This window comes from Bos mutus, chromosome 8, assembly GCF_027580195.1.
Source record: "Bos mutus isolate GX-2022 chromosome 8, NWIPB_WYAK_1.1, whole genome shotgun sequence".
In the NCBI taxonomy this organism is placed as follows: domain Eukaryota; kingdom Metazoa; phylum Chordata; class Mammalia; order Artiodactyla; family Bovidae; genus Bos; species Bos mutus.
Window position 1 is genome coordinate 103,884,961 of NC_091624.1, and position 16,585 is coordinate 103,901,545.

A 16,585-nucleotide genomic window follows, 5' to 3' on the forward strand; every position below is an offset into this window, starting at 1 on the left:
TGCATAAGAATTTTTATAAAGGCGTGACAGGCAAAAATCCATTTCGAAAAAGGGGTGCCAGGTGGCCTGTCCTGAAGAGGACGTACATAGCAAGCACAATGTTATATCTGGAGTTTACTTCAGGGTGGGAGTGCCTGCAGAAGCTGATGGAGATGTTTGGGGGTAGGGGTTAAGTCCCATCCTGCTCTGTGAATCCACGGATGTTTCTAATGTGGATGACAACCTTGCAAGGTTGGTATCATCTCAGTTTTGTTCAAGGGACTTGGGGAAAGTCTGACATTTTATCCTGGTGCTCCTTTAGTAAGAGAGCTATAGGTCTGACGAAATCCAAGAGGCCTTGACTGGCTGCTGCGTCTTGCAGATGCCTGGCCATAAGCTGTGACACAGTCCTTGTGCCTTCCAGGGCCCTTCAGATAGCTTTGTGGACACATGTGCTCGCACCTGTTTAGTTCCAGTTAAGGATAAGAGGGGAAGGAAAAAAGACTCGTGTATGGATGTGAGAGTTGGACTGTAAAGAAAGCTGACCACGGAAGAATTGATGCTTTTGAACTGTGGTGTTGGAGAAGACTCTTGGGAGTCCCTTAGACTGCAAGGAGATCAGTCCTGGGTGTTCACTGGAAGGACTGAAGTTGAAGCTGAAACTCTAATACTTTGGCCACCTGATGCAAAGAACTGACTCATTTGAAAAGACCCTGATGCTGGGAAAGATTGAGGGCAGTTGGAGAAGGGGATGACGGAGGATGAGGTGGTTGGATGGCATCACCGACTCAATGGACATGAGTTTGGGTAGGCTACGTGAATTGGTGATGGACAGGGAGGCCTGGCATGCTACAGTTCATGGGGTCACAAAGAGTCAGACACGACTGAGCGACTGAACTGAACTGAACCCATGGCTGGTACACCCGCAAGTGCGTGGAGTTTCCAAGGAACTTAACGACAACAGTGGGGATGAAGAAGCTCCAGCCTCGGGCTCCAGACTGCAAGTCAGTGTTTTGCCAAGTCACATTCGTATGACATCAGTCCTCCTTGAATTCCATAGAAGTGCTCATAAGAGGAGGCATGAATAGGGAGGACACACACATGATGGTGATGCATCTCTCTCTCATTAAGAGGTAGAAATTCCTTTTGAAATAGAACAAAAGAAAAATAAACAAGTACTGCAAGAGTAGAATTGAACCCTTCCTGGGAGAGCCAAGAGTGCTTCATGGAGAAATACACCTCAGAATTTATTTTACTTTTCTCTTTGCTCTCACTGACTGTTAAACTCCATGAGGACAAGGAGTTAGTGTGTTGTTCCCTCACCATCCTGAGCACATAGCAGCATCAGTTCAGTCAGTTCAGTCACTCAGTCGTGTCCAACTCTTTGCAACCCCATGAACTGCAGCACGCCAGGCCTCCCTGTCCATCACCAACTCCCGGAGTTCACTCAGACCCACGTCCATCGAGTCGGTGATGCCATCCAGCCATCTCATCCTCTGTCGTCCCCTTTTCCTCCTGCCCCCTTCTCCTCTTGCCCCCAATCCCTCCCAGCATCAGAGTCTTTTCCAATGAGTCAACTCTTTGCATGAGGTGGCCAAAGTACTGGAGTTCAGCTTTAGCATCATTCCTTCCAAAGAAATCCCAGGGCTGATCTCCTTCAGAATGGACTGGTTGGATCTCCTTGCAGTCCAAGGGACTCTCAAGAGTCTTCTCCAACACCACAGTTCAAAAGCATCAATTCTTCGGTGCTCAGCCTTCTTCACAGTCCAACTCTCACATTCATACATGACCACTGGAAAAACCATAGCTATATCATCCTCAAAGCAACCTTATGAAGCTGCTCCCATTAATACTCTCATTTCTCAGATGAGAACACTAAGGCTTAGTGAAGTGTCTTGTCCACAGTTCTCCACTAGTGCATAGCCCACTGGAGATTCAAATACAGTTCTGTCTGAAGTCAGAGATCCTGGACATTACTTTGCTTCTCTGATGAAAGACAATTTCACCCTCTAGAAACCTTTCTAATCTCTGTACTGGCTGGTACTTCATGGTGAGAACACCAAGGAAGTAAAAATGCTTTTAATCACTTCAAGAATTGAGAATTTTACTCAAGGCATAAAATAACATGAATTTCTGAAAACCAAGGGGGTCACATAAATTATTACAAGCTTCTTTCTTTACTGCTCTTTAAGTTCATCAAACAGGTCGGGGCAGCTACCAAGAGCACCAGGGTGCGACGGCGCAGGAGCAGCCGAGAGGAGCTATCCCACATCTGAGGTCAGGGGCAGCGGCTGAGAGGAGCAACCCCACGTCCAAGGAGCGGCGGCTGCGCAGGCGCAGGAGGGCCAAGAGGAGCTAATCCACATTCGAGGTCAGGAGGGGTGACCTCATCCAAGGTAAGGAGCAGCGGTGACACTTTGCTGGAGCAGCCGTGAAGAGATACCCCACGTCCAAGGTAAGAGAAACCCAAGTAAGACCGTAGGTGTTGCAAGAGGGCATTGGAGGGCAGACACACTGAAATCATAATCACAGAAAACTAGCCAATCTGATCACACGGACCACAGCCTTGTCTAACTTAATGAAACTAAGCCATGCCCTGTGGGGCCACCCACAATGGGCAGGTCATGGTGGAGAGGTCTGACAGAATGTGGTCCACTGGAGAAGGGAATGGCAAACCACTTCAGTATTCTTACCTTGAGAACCCCATGAACAGTATGAAAAGGCAAAATGAAAGGATACTGAAAGAGGAACTCCCCAGGTTGGTAGGCGCCCAATATGCTACTGGAGATCAGTGGAGAAATAACTCCAGAAAGGATGGAGCCAAAGCAAAAACAACATCCAGTTGTGGATGTGACTGGTGATAGAAGCAAGATCTGATGCTATAAAGAGCAGTATTGCATAGGAACCTGGAATGTTAGGTCCATGAATCAAGGCAAATTGGAAGTGGTCAAACAGAAGACGGCAAGAGTGAACATCGACGTTCTAGGAATCAGTGAACTAAAATGGACTGGAATGGGTGAATTTAACTCAGATGACCATTATATCTACTACTGCAGGCAGGAATCCCTTAGAAGAAATGGAGTAGCCATCATGGTCAACAAAAGAGTCTGAAATGCAGTACTTGGATGCAATCTCAAAAACAACAGAACGATCTCTGTTCGTTTCCAAGGCAAACCATTCAGTATCACAGTAATCCAAGTCTATGCCCCAACCAGTAACGCTGAAGAAGCTGAAGTTGAACAGTTCTATGAAGACCTACAAGACCTTTTAGAACTAACACCCAAAAAAGATGTCCTTTTCATTACAGGGGACTGGAATGCAAAAGTAGGAAGTCAAGAAAGACCTGGAGTAACAGGCAAATTTGGCATTGGAATACGGATTGAAGCAGGGCAAAGGCTAATAGAGTTTGGCCAAGAGAACGCACTGGTCATAGCAAACACCCTCTTCCAACAACACAAGAGAAGACTCTACACATGGACATCACCAGATGGTCAACACTGAAATCCGATTGATTATATTCTTTGCAGCCAAAGATGGAGAAGCTCTATACAGTCAGCGAAAACAAGACCGGGAGCTGACTGTAGCTCAGATCATGAAATCCTTATTGCCAAATTCAGACTTAAATCGAAGAAAGTAGGGAAAACCACTAGACCATTCACGTATGACCTAAATCAAATCCCTTATGATCATACAGTGGAAGTGAGAAATAGATTTAAGGGACTAGATCTGAGAGATAGAGTGCCTGATGAACTATGGACGGAGGTTCGTGACATTGTACAGGAGACAGGGATCAAGACCATCCCCATGGAAAAGAAATGCAGAAAAGCAAAATGGCTGTCTGGGGAGGCCTTACAATTAGCTGTGAAAAGAAGAGAAGCAAAAAGCAAAGGAGAAAAGGAAAGATATAAGCATCTGAATGCAGGGTTCCAAAGAACAGCAAGAAGAGATAAGAAAGCCTTCCTCGGCGATCAATGCAAAGAAATAGAGGAAAACAACAGAATGGGAAAGACTTGAGATCTCTTCAAGAATATTAGAGATACCAAAGGAACATTTCATGCAAAGACGGGCTTGATAAAGGACAGAAATCATATGGACCTAACAGAAACAGAAGATATTAAGAAGAGGTGGCAAGAATACACAGAAGAACTGTACAAAAAAGATCTTCACGACCAAGATAATCATGATGGTGTGATCGCTGACCTGGAGCCAGACATCCTGGAATGTGAAGTCAAGTGGGCCTTAGAAAGCATCACTACGAACAAAGCTAGTGGAGGTGATGGAATTCCAGTTCAGCTATTTCAGATCCTGAAAGATGATGCTGTGAAAGTGCTGCACTCAATTTGCCAGCAAATCTGGAAAACTCAGCGGTGGCCACAGGCCTGGAAAAGGTCAGTTTTCATTCCAATCCCAAAGAAAGGCAATGCCAAAGAATGCTCAAACTACTGCACAATTGTACTCATCTCACACGCTAGTAAAGTAATGCTCAAAATTCTCCAGGCCAGGCTTCAGCAAAACGTGAACTGTGAACTTCCAGATATTCAAGCTGGTTTTAGAAAAGGCAGAGGAACCAGAGATCAAATTGCCAACATCCACTGGATCATCGAAAAAGCAAGAGAGTTCCAGAAAAACATCTATTTCTGCTTTCTTGACTATGCCAAAGCCTTTGACTGTGTGGATCACAATAAACTGTGGAAAATTCTGAAATAGTTGGGAATACCAGACCACCTGACCTGCCTCTTGAGAAACCCGTATGCAGGTCAGGAAGCAACAGTTAGAACTGGACATGGAACAACAGACTGGTTCCAAATAGGAAAAGGAGTACGTCGAGGCTGTATATTGTCATCCTGCTTATTTAACTGATATGCAGAGTACATCATGAGAAACGCTGGGCTGGAAGAAGCACAAGCTGGAATCAAGGTTGCCGGGAGAAATATCAATAACCTCAGATATGCAGATGACACCACCCTTATGGCAGAAAGTGAAGAGGAACTAAAAAGCCTCTTGATGAAAGTGAAAGAGGAGAGTGAAAAAGTTGGCTTATAGCTCAACATTCAGAAAACTAAGATCATGGCATCTGGTCCCATCACTTCATAGCAAATAGATGGGGAAACAGTGGAAACAGTGTCAGATTTTATTTTTTGGGGCTCCAAAATCACTGTAGTCATGAAATTAAAAGGTGCTTACTCCTTGGAAGGAGGGGTATGACCAACCTAGATAGCATATTGAAAAGCAAAGACATTACTTTGCCAACAAAGGTCCGTCTAGTCAAGGCTATGGTTTTTCCAGTGGTCATGTATGGATGTGAGAGTTGGACTGTGAAGAAAGCTGAGTGCCGAAGAATTGATGCTTTTGAAGTGTGGTGTTGGAGAAGACTCTTGAGAGTCCCTTGGACTGCAAGGAGATCCAACTAGTCCATTCTAAAGGAGATCAGTCCTGGGTGTTCTTTGGAAGGAATAATGCTGAAGCTGAAACTCCAGTACTTTGGCCACCTCATGCGAAGAGTTGACTCATTGGAAAAGACTCTGATGCTGGGAAGGATTGGGGGCAGGAGGAGAAGGGGACAACTGAGGATGAGATGGTTGGATGGCATCACCGACTGGATGGACGTGAGTCTGAGTGAACTCTGGAAGTTGGTGATGGACAAGGAGGCCTCTCGTGATGCAATTCATGGGGTCGCAAAGAGTCAGACACGACTGAGCAACTGAACTGAACTGAACTTAGTAGCTGACTGGAGAAGGGAATGGCAACCCAGTCTTGCCTGAAGAATTCTTGCCTGGAGAATTCCATGGACAGAGGAGCCTGGTGGGCTATTGTCCATTAGATGGCAGAGTCAGACACGACTATGCAACTAGCTTTCACTTTTTTCAGGTTGGAAGGAGAACGAAAAATGAATGATCAATCATCTCTTTTTAAAAAATTAAGTTTTCGTTGAAGTTGTTACAATATTGCTTTTTAAATATATATTATATATATTATATATATATATATACACTTTTTTTTGGCTTTTTGTCTTCGAGGCATGTGGGACCTTAACTCCCCAACCAGGGACTGAATCCACACTCCTGCTTTGGAAGTTGAAGACTTAACCACTGGACCACCAGAGAAATCCCTGGATCACTCATTACGTAATACACACCCTTTAAAGAAAATTCTCAACAGCCTTGTGATACAGAAGAGTTTCCTCCATGAAGAAGGTACTCAGAGAAGTCCTGATACATCCCGTGTTACTCTGGCTTATTAAGGGCTGAGCAGCAGTTTTAAAAGGACAACAGTACAGTGTGACCCTGAAGCCCTGGTCTCTCTTCCTTCCTCAGGCAATTGGAGGCGCCATTACTCACTTCTGTGGTGGGGTTTTAGGAAGGAAGAGTGCCTTTTTTCTGCTTAAGGCATTTTGTCCTCAGGAGATTACAGTTAAAATGCAAATAGGCCGCCTGGAGAAGTAGCCCAAGCCACAGGGAATTCCTGTGAGTCTGCTGCAGCTCTGAAGTTTTGCAGAACAGCTCTTCTACTTCAGGCTCTCTCCCTCCTGAGACTGCTTGGAAGGTTCTTTCGAATTTTCTCAGATCCAGGAGCTTGGGCATTTGTCTCAGAGGTGGCCTTGTTGAGAAAGTATCTTGGCATGAGGGTTTCCCATCTGGGTGGGAGCACTCTCAGTATGGCAGCTCTGAGCCTGTGATCATGTAGCCCCTGCATCAGTGTTTTTGGCTGGGAGGAGACAGAGTTTGGCACCTGCCACGTGGAACTGAGTCCAAGCTCATACTGCTTGCACAACAAGCCAATAATTCAGTAAGTCGAGAGATGAGTTGTGGGGGCAAGAAAGAGGAATTTTATTCAGAAAGCCTGCAGGCCCAGAAGATGGTGGATTAGAGTCCCAAATCAGGTTTCTTTTATACTAAAAGGGGAGATGGTAAAGCCTTGGTTCTGGAGGGCTTCCCGAGGGGATGTGTTAAATGTGTTAATTTCTTCCTGCAGCGGTTCACTGGTGGATCTGGTCAAGGTGTGTCCTGGGACCTAAACAAAGTTATTTTTAGCTTAATGCTCATTACCTGGGAGATGGGGTTCCAGAGAAGTACTATTATAATTTAAGCTTATAAGCAACATCCCTTTAGAGATTAACTTGTAATAGAATACAAAGCTTCTTCCTTATCGTTTTACTTAAGTGACTCAAACCCTCTGTTCTTCAGGTTCCTCTTTGGCTAGTATGATGGTTGTGTTTACTGCATACAATTCTGAGAGCTAGGTGAGTGGGGCTCCATTCATTCCCTTAGGATTTATATCCCCAACCCCATGCAATCCCTCAAATAAATCTGGGTGCTCCCAATGGGCAGATTCAGCTCCAAGTGGGTCAAAAAGCCCATTTGAGGGATATTATTTAAGCCAAGCAGAACTGTAATTGGAATTTGTGTTGCAACCAGCACCCTTAGCCCCAGAGGTCCCTTTCCTGGGAGGTTGACAGCACAGATAAGTTTTTCCTTTAGGGCTTTTGTGAGCCTGAAAGCTTAATCTCCTGAAACCTCTAGCAAGCGGAAGGAAGGGTTTGAAGGAGGATTCTTTTCCGCACTTAGGCCCTGTCTCCAATTCATCCAAACCTGCAATGCAGAAGCGGTGGGTTCTACCAGGAACCAGAATCTTTTGAGCTTCCCAGAGGGCCCTGACTGACGGGAAGAGTTGATGATAGTCTCCTGCACAGAGATCTTGTTACACCAAAACTAGGTTCACCTCCTGATGGATGTCGAGCCGATAGACACAACCATGCCAAAGATCAGGAGGAGGATGTATTATTACTTGAGTCAAAGGTGAACACAAGGGATCTTTCCCAAAGTGGTGTCTCCCAGAGCAGCAAAATTGGTACATGCATATTAATGAAGGGGCTTGAGCAGAGGTGAATTAGTGTAGAATCAGAGCAAAGGTTGACAGAGTCCAAATCTTAGCAGATTGAAGTCAGGAGGAGGGTCAGCATTACCATTCCACTCCTACCTGGTAGAGGCCTTAAACTCAAAGATTTATTATTGTGTATTGTTTATTATCAATACATTATATCATTATGTATAATTATTGATTGTAATTAATACATTGTATTATTATGTATCCTTTGAGGAAGAACTAGGACTCTGCTTTATCATTGCACTATTGTTGACTGCCATTTCTCTGTTCCTGGATTCCTTTTTTTCCCTTAGAAATAATTAATTACTGAGACCTGTTCAAAAGCAAGCATTGTGGCCAGGCTTAGATCACAAAATGACTTAGGCCAAAATGGGTTCTTTTATGTCAGGAAAGCCATTCCTGTTTCTCTTTTTCCAGGAGCTCCTAACCTATCTGCTTGCTGCTAGTGCTGCTGCTAAGTCACTTCAGTCGTGTCTGACTCTGTGCAACCCCATAGACGGCAGCTCACCAGGCTCCCCCGTCCCTGGGATTCTCCAGGCAAGAACACTGGAGTGGGTTGCCATTTCCCTTCTCCAGTGCATGAAAGTGAAAAGTGAATGTGAAGTCATTCAGTCGTGTCCGACTCTTCGTGACCCCACGGACTGCAGCCTACCAGGCTCCTCCGTCCATGGGATTTTCCAGGCAAGAGTACTGGAGTAGGGTGCCATTGCCTTCTCCAAACCTATCTGCTTACAACCTGCCTTCTCAACACTTGGAGAATATACACTTCACATTTGTACATTTCATCATTGTAGATATTAATACGTTTTATTTATATGTGTGTGTTTAGTTGCTAAGTGTTGTCTGACTCCTTGCAACCCCATGGACTGTAGCCTGCCAGGTTCCTCTGTCCATAGGATTTTCCAGGAGAGAATATTGGAGTGGTTTGCCATTTTATCCTCCAGGGTATCTTCCCAACTCAGGGATTGAACCCTCATCTCTGGCATCTGGCATCTCCTGCATTGGCAGATGCATTGTTTACCACTGAGCCACCAGTGAAGCCCAATACCATAGATAGGGAGGCTTAAATAAAAGGACTTTTATTTCTCCCTGTTCCGGAGGCTGGAAGTCTAAACTCAAGGTACCTGTAGGGCTGGCATCTGGTGAAGCGCTCTCCTTGGGTTGCAAATAGTGAAGTGAAAGTCGCTCAGTCGTGTCCAACTCTTTGCAACCCCATGGACTGTCCATGGAATTCTCCAGGCCAGAATACTGGAGTGGGTTGCTTTTCCCTTCTCCAAGGGATCTTCCCAACCCAGGGATCGAACCCAGGTCTCCCTCATTGCAGGCGGATTCTTTACCAGCTGAGCCACAAGGGAAGCCCAAGAACACTGGAGTGGGTAGCCTATCCCTTCTCCAGGGGACCTTCCCGACCCAGGAATCAAACCAGGGTCTCCTGCACTGCAGGCAGATTCTTTACCACCTGAGCTATCAGGGTTGCAAATGGCCCTTCTTTCTGTGTCCTATTATGGTCTCTCCTCCACACAGGTAGGTAGAGAGAGAGGGAAAGCAAGCTGTCTGGCTTCTCTTCTTTAAAAAATTTAAAAAAATTTGTTTATTTTATATTTGGCTGCACTTGTCTTCATTGCTTTGTGTGGGCTTTCTCCAGTTGTTGGAGAAGGAAATGGCACCCCACTCCAGTACTCTTGCCTGAAAATTCCATGGACTGAGGAGCCTGGTAGGCTGCAGTCCATGGGGTCGCAAAGAGTCGGGCACGACTGAGCGACTAACACTCTCCAGTTGTGGCGAGGGGGGCTACTCTTCATTGCAGTTCTCGGGCTTCTCATTGCTGTGGCTTCTCTTGCTGCGGATCACAGGCTCTAGGTACACAATCTTCAGTTGCAACTCACAGGCTCTAGAGCTCGGGCTCACTAGTTGTGGTGTACGGGCTTAGTTGCTCCATGGCTTGTGGAATCTTCCTGGACCAGGGATTGAACCCTGCATTGGCAGGTGGATTCTTATCCGCTGCACCAGCAGGGAAGCCCCCTGGTTTTTTTTTTATGATAAAGGCATCATCATGACCTCATCTAAACCTGACTACTTCCCAAGGATCCCATCTCCAAATACCATCCCACTGGGGGTTAGAGCTTCAACCTGTGAAATCTGGGGTGACTCGATTCAGTCCATGGCAGGAGTTAAAACATGGAAGACACTGAGCAGCCAGCACCAGAAACGTGATCAAATCCCAAAGTGCTGACAACACACGTGAGTGTGTTTGTACTCATATAGCTCCTTAGGTTTACAGCGCACCCTCACCCTCAAAACTTCTCCACTTGGGGCCTCTTAGCAGCCCTGTGAGGTAGGCTTTTTCCAGATGAGAAAGCCAACGAGAGGCTGGGCGATTTGCTAAAGTCACGTGCACTTAAGCAGTTAAGCCTCCTGACTCAGCCCACGCGTTTCCTGTCTCTTTTTCTGAGGTCACTGGCACCACCTTTAGCACACTGTGCCCCCTGGACTCACTCCAAGGCTGTCAAGAAGCTCACAGAGAGGTCTAAGTTAGAACTGCCGAGTCTGCTTGGGGTCCCATACTTGGGGGTCTCCTGGACTGCGTCAGATTGTTTCTGTCCTCGGTACTAAGCTTCCTCTAGAGATAAATCAGTTGACTTCATTGTCTGTGAAAAAGCAACGCCATGCCGTCAGCAGTCAATACGGAACATATAGTCAGTGAAGTCATCAGGAAGAGTGACTGCAGGGAAGTACCCAAGTTCAGGGTTCTCCATCATGTGGGGGTCAAATGGGAGAAAAGTTTTATTTCCATACGCCAGCAGAAATCATTTCTGAGATTGTTTTTGCTAAGAGGAAGTAAAGAGAAAACTGTTCCCATATAAATACAGAGTCATTTCCCTGGCTGGTGTTAGAGGCCAGTAAGATCATCATGGAGGATGGTCTAATTTTTCTATGAATACGGAAGGCTTGCTTGCTGTAGATGCCCAACAAGTACTTTTCAAAAATCAACTAATCTTCCAAGAAGATCTTTTTTTAAAAAAAAATTTTTGTTTATTTGGCTGTACCAGGTCTTAGTTTTGGCATGCAGGATCTTCAGTTATGACATGTGGGATCTAGTTCCCTGACCAGGAGTCAAACTCGAGCTCTCTGCATTGGGAGCATGGCATCTTAGCCACTACACCACCAGGGAAGTCCCCAAGAAGATCTCTTAATTTCTTAAGAGAAATTTCTTAATTTCTTTCTTTCTCTTAATTTCTTAATCTCTTAATTAATTTCTCATGAATTATTCTTTTGCTTGAGAATGTCTTCAGATATTAGAAATCCGTGGTGAGAAAGAGTCCTTTGTTTCCTCCAGATGTTGACCTGTGTGAGCTCTCCAACCTGTTTATCTTGGGTTCTGTGTAGGTGAGAAAACCTCCTCTAATTGGCACATGTGTGTGTGACTGGATGAATAAAGTATCTTTTGATTGTTAATCATCTAATTTGTGTGTGTGTGAAGGGAAGTAGTGGGTCAGTCATCAGGGAGGATTTTGCAAATTTTGTGAATTTGCAACAAGAGCTGAGAAGGGCTTGAACATTTGTTGGGGGCAGGATATACAGCCCGAATCCCAGCTCAGTTTTCTGCCTTCCATTCAGCCAGGAGTAAATCTTCCTTGATGACTCAGTGGGTAAAGAATCCACTTGCAATGCAAGAGACACAGGAGATGGGATTCCATCCCTGGATCAGGAAGATCCCTTGGAGAAGGAAACTGTAAGGGGAGTGCAGAGAAAAAGAGAGTGAGCTGCGCAGTCAGAGAAGAAGGGGGAAATTTATTAGAGGGAAAAGAGAGGGTGACTGGCTCTTAAGGAGAACCAGCGTCCTCCCTTTCTGACAGAGTCCTTCTTATACCCCACCAATGAAAAATTCTCTGAAGGGAAGGTCACATAGCCGGAGGTCTGGAATCTGGTGGAATCGCAGCTTTGAGAAGATAGGCACCAGTGAGGTAACAGGATGCCATTTGGGCAATTTGGTCAGTCTCAAGGATCACTGTGATTTATTCTTTATTATTTGAGAGGTCGACATAACGAGCCGTCTTATCAGTGAGACCCCATGTGGACCCTATCGTTCCAGCCTTTTTGATTTAGGATAAGGGCCGAAGGTCAATCTTCTGTAACTGCTTCCTGCGGAACAGGGGTATCATGGGGGGTGAGATAAGAAAAGGCTAGAATGTGGGTCAAGGGGATTTGTGTGGGGTTGAAGTTTTTGATAATCTGAGTGACTTAGAAGTAACTTGTGGATAGTTCAGTTGGTGAAGGCTTGTAAGTGATCCTGAAGAAATTTTGAAAAAAGATGCATTAAACGTGGGCTGACAATTAGAATAAGGGTGAGTAGAAGGAGAGGGCGTAGAAAAGGCAGGACCCAGGGCATCCAATTCCAATTGCTTGACCAGTTTTCCCATGAATTACTGAGGTGTTGGGCTATTCTCGAGGCCCCGTTTGTCAGATTTCTTGCTGCTTCCTCTAGAACGCCTCATTTATTGGCGTAGAAACAGCAGGCTTCCTCCAAAACTAGGCCTAGGCTTCCTTTTTCTGCTGTGAGGAGGTCTAATCCTCTTCCGTTTTGGAGGACCACGGCTGCCAGGGTTTAGCTGGTTTAGGATAGTGATAAGGCTGTTAGCTATTTCTTCTAGGCTGTCACTGAGGTCTTTAGAAAGGCTTTTATAGTAATTTAAAGAGGTTGTGAATCCTGTGGTCCCTCCCCAATCCCAGCAGCTCTTCCTAAACCGATTAATGGAGGAATGAATTGAATTGCCCGTCTGGGTCAGTTATGCGTTAGTGGATAGGAAGGGTCTGATTGTTAGGAGCCAGGTATACCAGGGTGTATGTTCCTGTCCAGTTAGTGGGAAGACATAAATAAGTGGTAGTTCCACATAAGAAAAATATTCCAGGAGTGAGAAGTCAACAGCTGAAATCGATAGCAAATAGGAGTCTTTCTGGGAACTTGTTAGTAGTCTCTGAAACTGACAGAGAAGTTGCCAGTGTAGCCCCTACAAGAGGAGTATTTACACGATATGCAGAAGGGAGTCTCCCTGAGAAAATAAAAGAATGTCCTGCAGTTCCTGAGACATGATAGACAGATCGACCTGAAGGGAAGGAGAGATGTGAAGTGTGACTACAGAGGTGTGGCGGTGTAGTTCCTATTTGGGGGTAAGAATTGTTTATCGAGTGTTGTCTGGAAAAACAGAAAGAAACCTGTAGTTAACATCAGAGGGGGTGGGTGTGAAGGAGCAGTAACCAGGCTAGATCAGAGGGTGGGCTTGGGATAGTAATAGAGGCTTTGAATTTTGAGAGAAGGTCTCCCCCAAGAATAGAAGTGGGGCATTTTGGGAGTATGAGAAAAGAATGGGAAAATGGAGTATCTTGAATTGTGCAAGGTAGAGGTTCAGTTATTTGTGGCCTAGATATTAAACCGTCAACCCCCATAACAGAGACCTGGGAGACCCTGGTTTTTCTGGAGTAGGCAGGCATAGCAGAGCAAGTGGCCCCTGTGTGAATGAGAAAGGAGGTTGGCTTACCTGCGACTGTAAGAGTTACCCGGGCTCCGAAGAGGTGATGAGAGTCGGGGCCTGGGGCCCGGGGCACCTTCAGTCTTCAGCGGCAAGTCCGAGGAGGCTGGGCACAGCTGGGTCGGAGGACTCCGTGGGCCTTCTCTAGCTTTGCCTGTTCTTCCCAGTTATTGAAAATCTTAAAGGCTAAATTTAAAAGGTCTCGTTGAGGGGGTTGAGGTCTTTCTTCTGCCTTTTTTAGTTTCTTGCCCATATCTGGGGACGACTGGGAGATAAAATGGGTGTTAAGAACAATGATGCCCTCTGCTGAAGTGGGGTCTAATTTTGTATATTTTTGTAGGGCTTCCATTAACCTGGCTAGAAATTGAGCCAGGTTTTCGTCTAGTCTTTGAGTTATTTCCCAGAGCTTATCAAAGTTGATGGCTTTATGCCCTGCCTTTTGAAGGCACACACAGGCAAGCAACCATTTGGTTACGGGCTGCTTGTCCGGGTCTCCCTGCCTGATAACCCCAGTTGGGGTCATCTCGGGGGACGGCTGTGGCCCCTACGGGCTTGGTGTCATCTGTCCTGTGTATCTCATCAGCATATGCCTGAGAGGCTTGCCATACTCGTTCCTTCTCTTCTGGGGGAAGAGTGGAGGAAAGGATGATGTAAATATCATGCCAGGTTAAGTTGTAAGACTGGGTAAGATACTTGAATTCTTTTAGATAATTATCAGGGTCTGAGGAGAAGGAGCCAAGACGCTTTTCAATCTGAGACAGATCTGTGAGGGAGAATGGGACATGAACTGAACAATGCCTTCTGCCCCAGCTACTTCCCACAAAGGGAGGAGCTGGACAGGGGAAGGAGCAGGGTCCTGCTGTGAAGTTTCCTGTTTTAAATTTGTTCAGGACCCTTGGCAAGGGGATCTAGGGAGGTCGGGGTAAAGCCTTGGAACCCTCAGGGTAGATGATGGGGCTGAGGTCTCAGAGCTTATTTCAGACACAGGCTGGGGAAGGGGTTTGGGAGCTGTGGTAGAGGCCTGCGCTTCAGAAGGAGGGGGTGGGGGGTGCTCCATAAGGTGGAGGTTGTGGAACTGAATCTGGAGCAGCTGCAAGGGAATTGGGAGCAATAGGGGGTGGGCTGTGGTTGGGAGGGTCGAAGGAAGAAGAGAAGTCTCAACAGGGACCAGGAGACATTGTATTAGGAGGATGTGGTCCAGAGTGGACTAAGAGTATTTGAGAAGTAGAACAGAATTCACAGAGAATGAACAGCAAAGAAAGCCTGGACATAAGGGATTTCTAACCACTTGCCACTGTGGCGGCAGAAGTTATTGAGGTCCTGTAGTGTATTATACTCAAGAGTTCTGTTTTCTGGCCATTGGAACCTGTTATCAAGTCTGTATGGTGGCCAGGCAGTGTTAGAATAGTAAATAAGTCTTTTTGATCTTATCTCCCCTTGGAAGCCTGAAGCTTTCAGGTTTCGGAGAAGGCATCCTAGAGGAGTTGATTTTGAGGGCTGGGACTGAGAATTTCCCTTTGCGGCCAAATATGGAGGTTAGACATGGGCAAGAGAAAGCGAGGAGAAAGGTCCGAGAGAAAAGGCGTCCCCGTTCTCAGGACTTTCTCGGAGTAATAGTCTGCTTTGAAATGGGTGGCCCCTATTTCAAAGTCAGACGGGGCGCAAGGCCGAGGGGCCGAGGGCCGTGGGGATCCTCCCACCTACTGCTAGGACTCGGAAAGCGAGAGAGAGGATCCAAGAAAATGGGATTTCACTCACCCTTGTAACTGATGGATGAAAAATGGGCTGGTGTGTGGATGTCGGTCCAGCAAGGCAGGTGGAGAGTCCCGTCCTGAGCTCGTCTCAGTTTCTCGGTGAGGTCCCGGGAGGGGACCACCAGAGGTGGGCTCGGGAGAGGAGCCCACCCGGTTGCAGTGGCTCTTCCCTCCCGGGTTTCGGCACCAGAATGTAAGGCGAGTGCAGAGAAAAAGAGAGTGGGCTGCGCAGTCAGACAAGAAAAGGGACATTTATTAGAGGGAAAAGAGAGGATGACTGGCTCTTAAGGAGAACCAGCGTCCTCCCTTTCTGACAGAGTCCTTCTTATACCCCACCAATGAAAAATTCTCTGAAGGGATGGTCACGTAGCCGGAGGTCTGGAATCTGGTGGTCTCGCAGCTTTGAGAAGATAGGCGCCAGTGAGATAACAGGATGCCATTTGGGCAGTTTGGTCAGTCTCAAGGATCACTGTGATTTATTCTTTGTTTGCAAGGTTAACATAACGAGCTGTCTTATCAGTGAGACCCCACGTGGACCCTGTCAGAAACAACAACCCACTCCAGTATTCTTGCTTGGGAAATCCCATGAACAGAAAAGCCTCGAGAGCTGCACTTCATGGGGTTGCAAAAGACTTGGACACGACCGAGCAGCTAAGCACGCATAAGCCCAGCCAGGAGTGGCTTTCAGACCAGGAGCAGGAGACTCATGGAAGACTGGCTGGGGTAATGGGTTCCTGAACCCATAGAACCATGGTGTCTCCTGCCAACAGAGGGAGCAGAGCCTGCGGGAGGCAGGGTTCTGGCGGCCATCAGTCTGCTGATAGCACTGGGCCAGGTGTCGGTCAGGAAGTCGAGGGCAGGAGGACGGGTTGAGCTTAAGCCTGGAGCCCGCTGTCGCTGTGAACCAGCACATCAGCTCAACACCAGGGACAGGGACTTTCCTGGAGATCCAGTGGTTAAGAACTCCCCTTCCAATGCAGGGGACGAAGGTTTGATCCCTGGTTGGGGAACTAAGATCTCATATGCCATGGGGCAACTAAGCCTGCATAGCACAACTAGAGAAGCCTGAGCTCTGCAACAAAGACCCAGCACAGCCAAAATTAAAAAAAAAAAAAAGCCAGGGTCGAAGAAGAACCAGGGTCCTTGGGTCTGAGACAAGCGTGAGTTAATCAAGGCAAAAATATCTGTGCTCTGTTAACTTGTCCCTTTTATATTTGGTCATTTTTTTTGCACTTTAGGTTTTCAATCGGGGCTTCCTTTCCCTTTAGATGTAGGTAAAATGGATGGAAACCTTCCACTGTGACGATCTTTGGATGTTGAAGGTGTTCCTAGATGTTACGAATCCCCAGGTAAAGGAGGGTGCTGGGGGAAAGGGTTGTGCTTGCTTTCTGAAGACATAAAGCTCCGCCATTGTTTGATTTCTTGACTGCTGTTATTTTT

General features: G+C 46.4%; 1 long non-coding RNA gene across 1 annotated transcript; it reads right to left on the minus strand.

Annotated features, from left to right (window-relative positions):
* Positions 1-10,019: 10,019 nt before the first annotated feature.
* Positions 10,020-15,570, minus strand: LOC138989000 (uncharacterized). The gene is made up of 3 exons (XR_011465252.1): positions 15,150-15,570; positions 13,401-13,656; positions 10,020-11,594 (listed from the first exon to the last, which is right to left on the minus strand). It is a non-coding gene; the product is annotated as an uncharacterized lncRNA (long non-coding RNA).
* Positions 15,571-16,585: the final 1,015 nt, after the last annotated feature.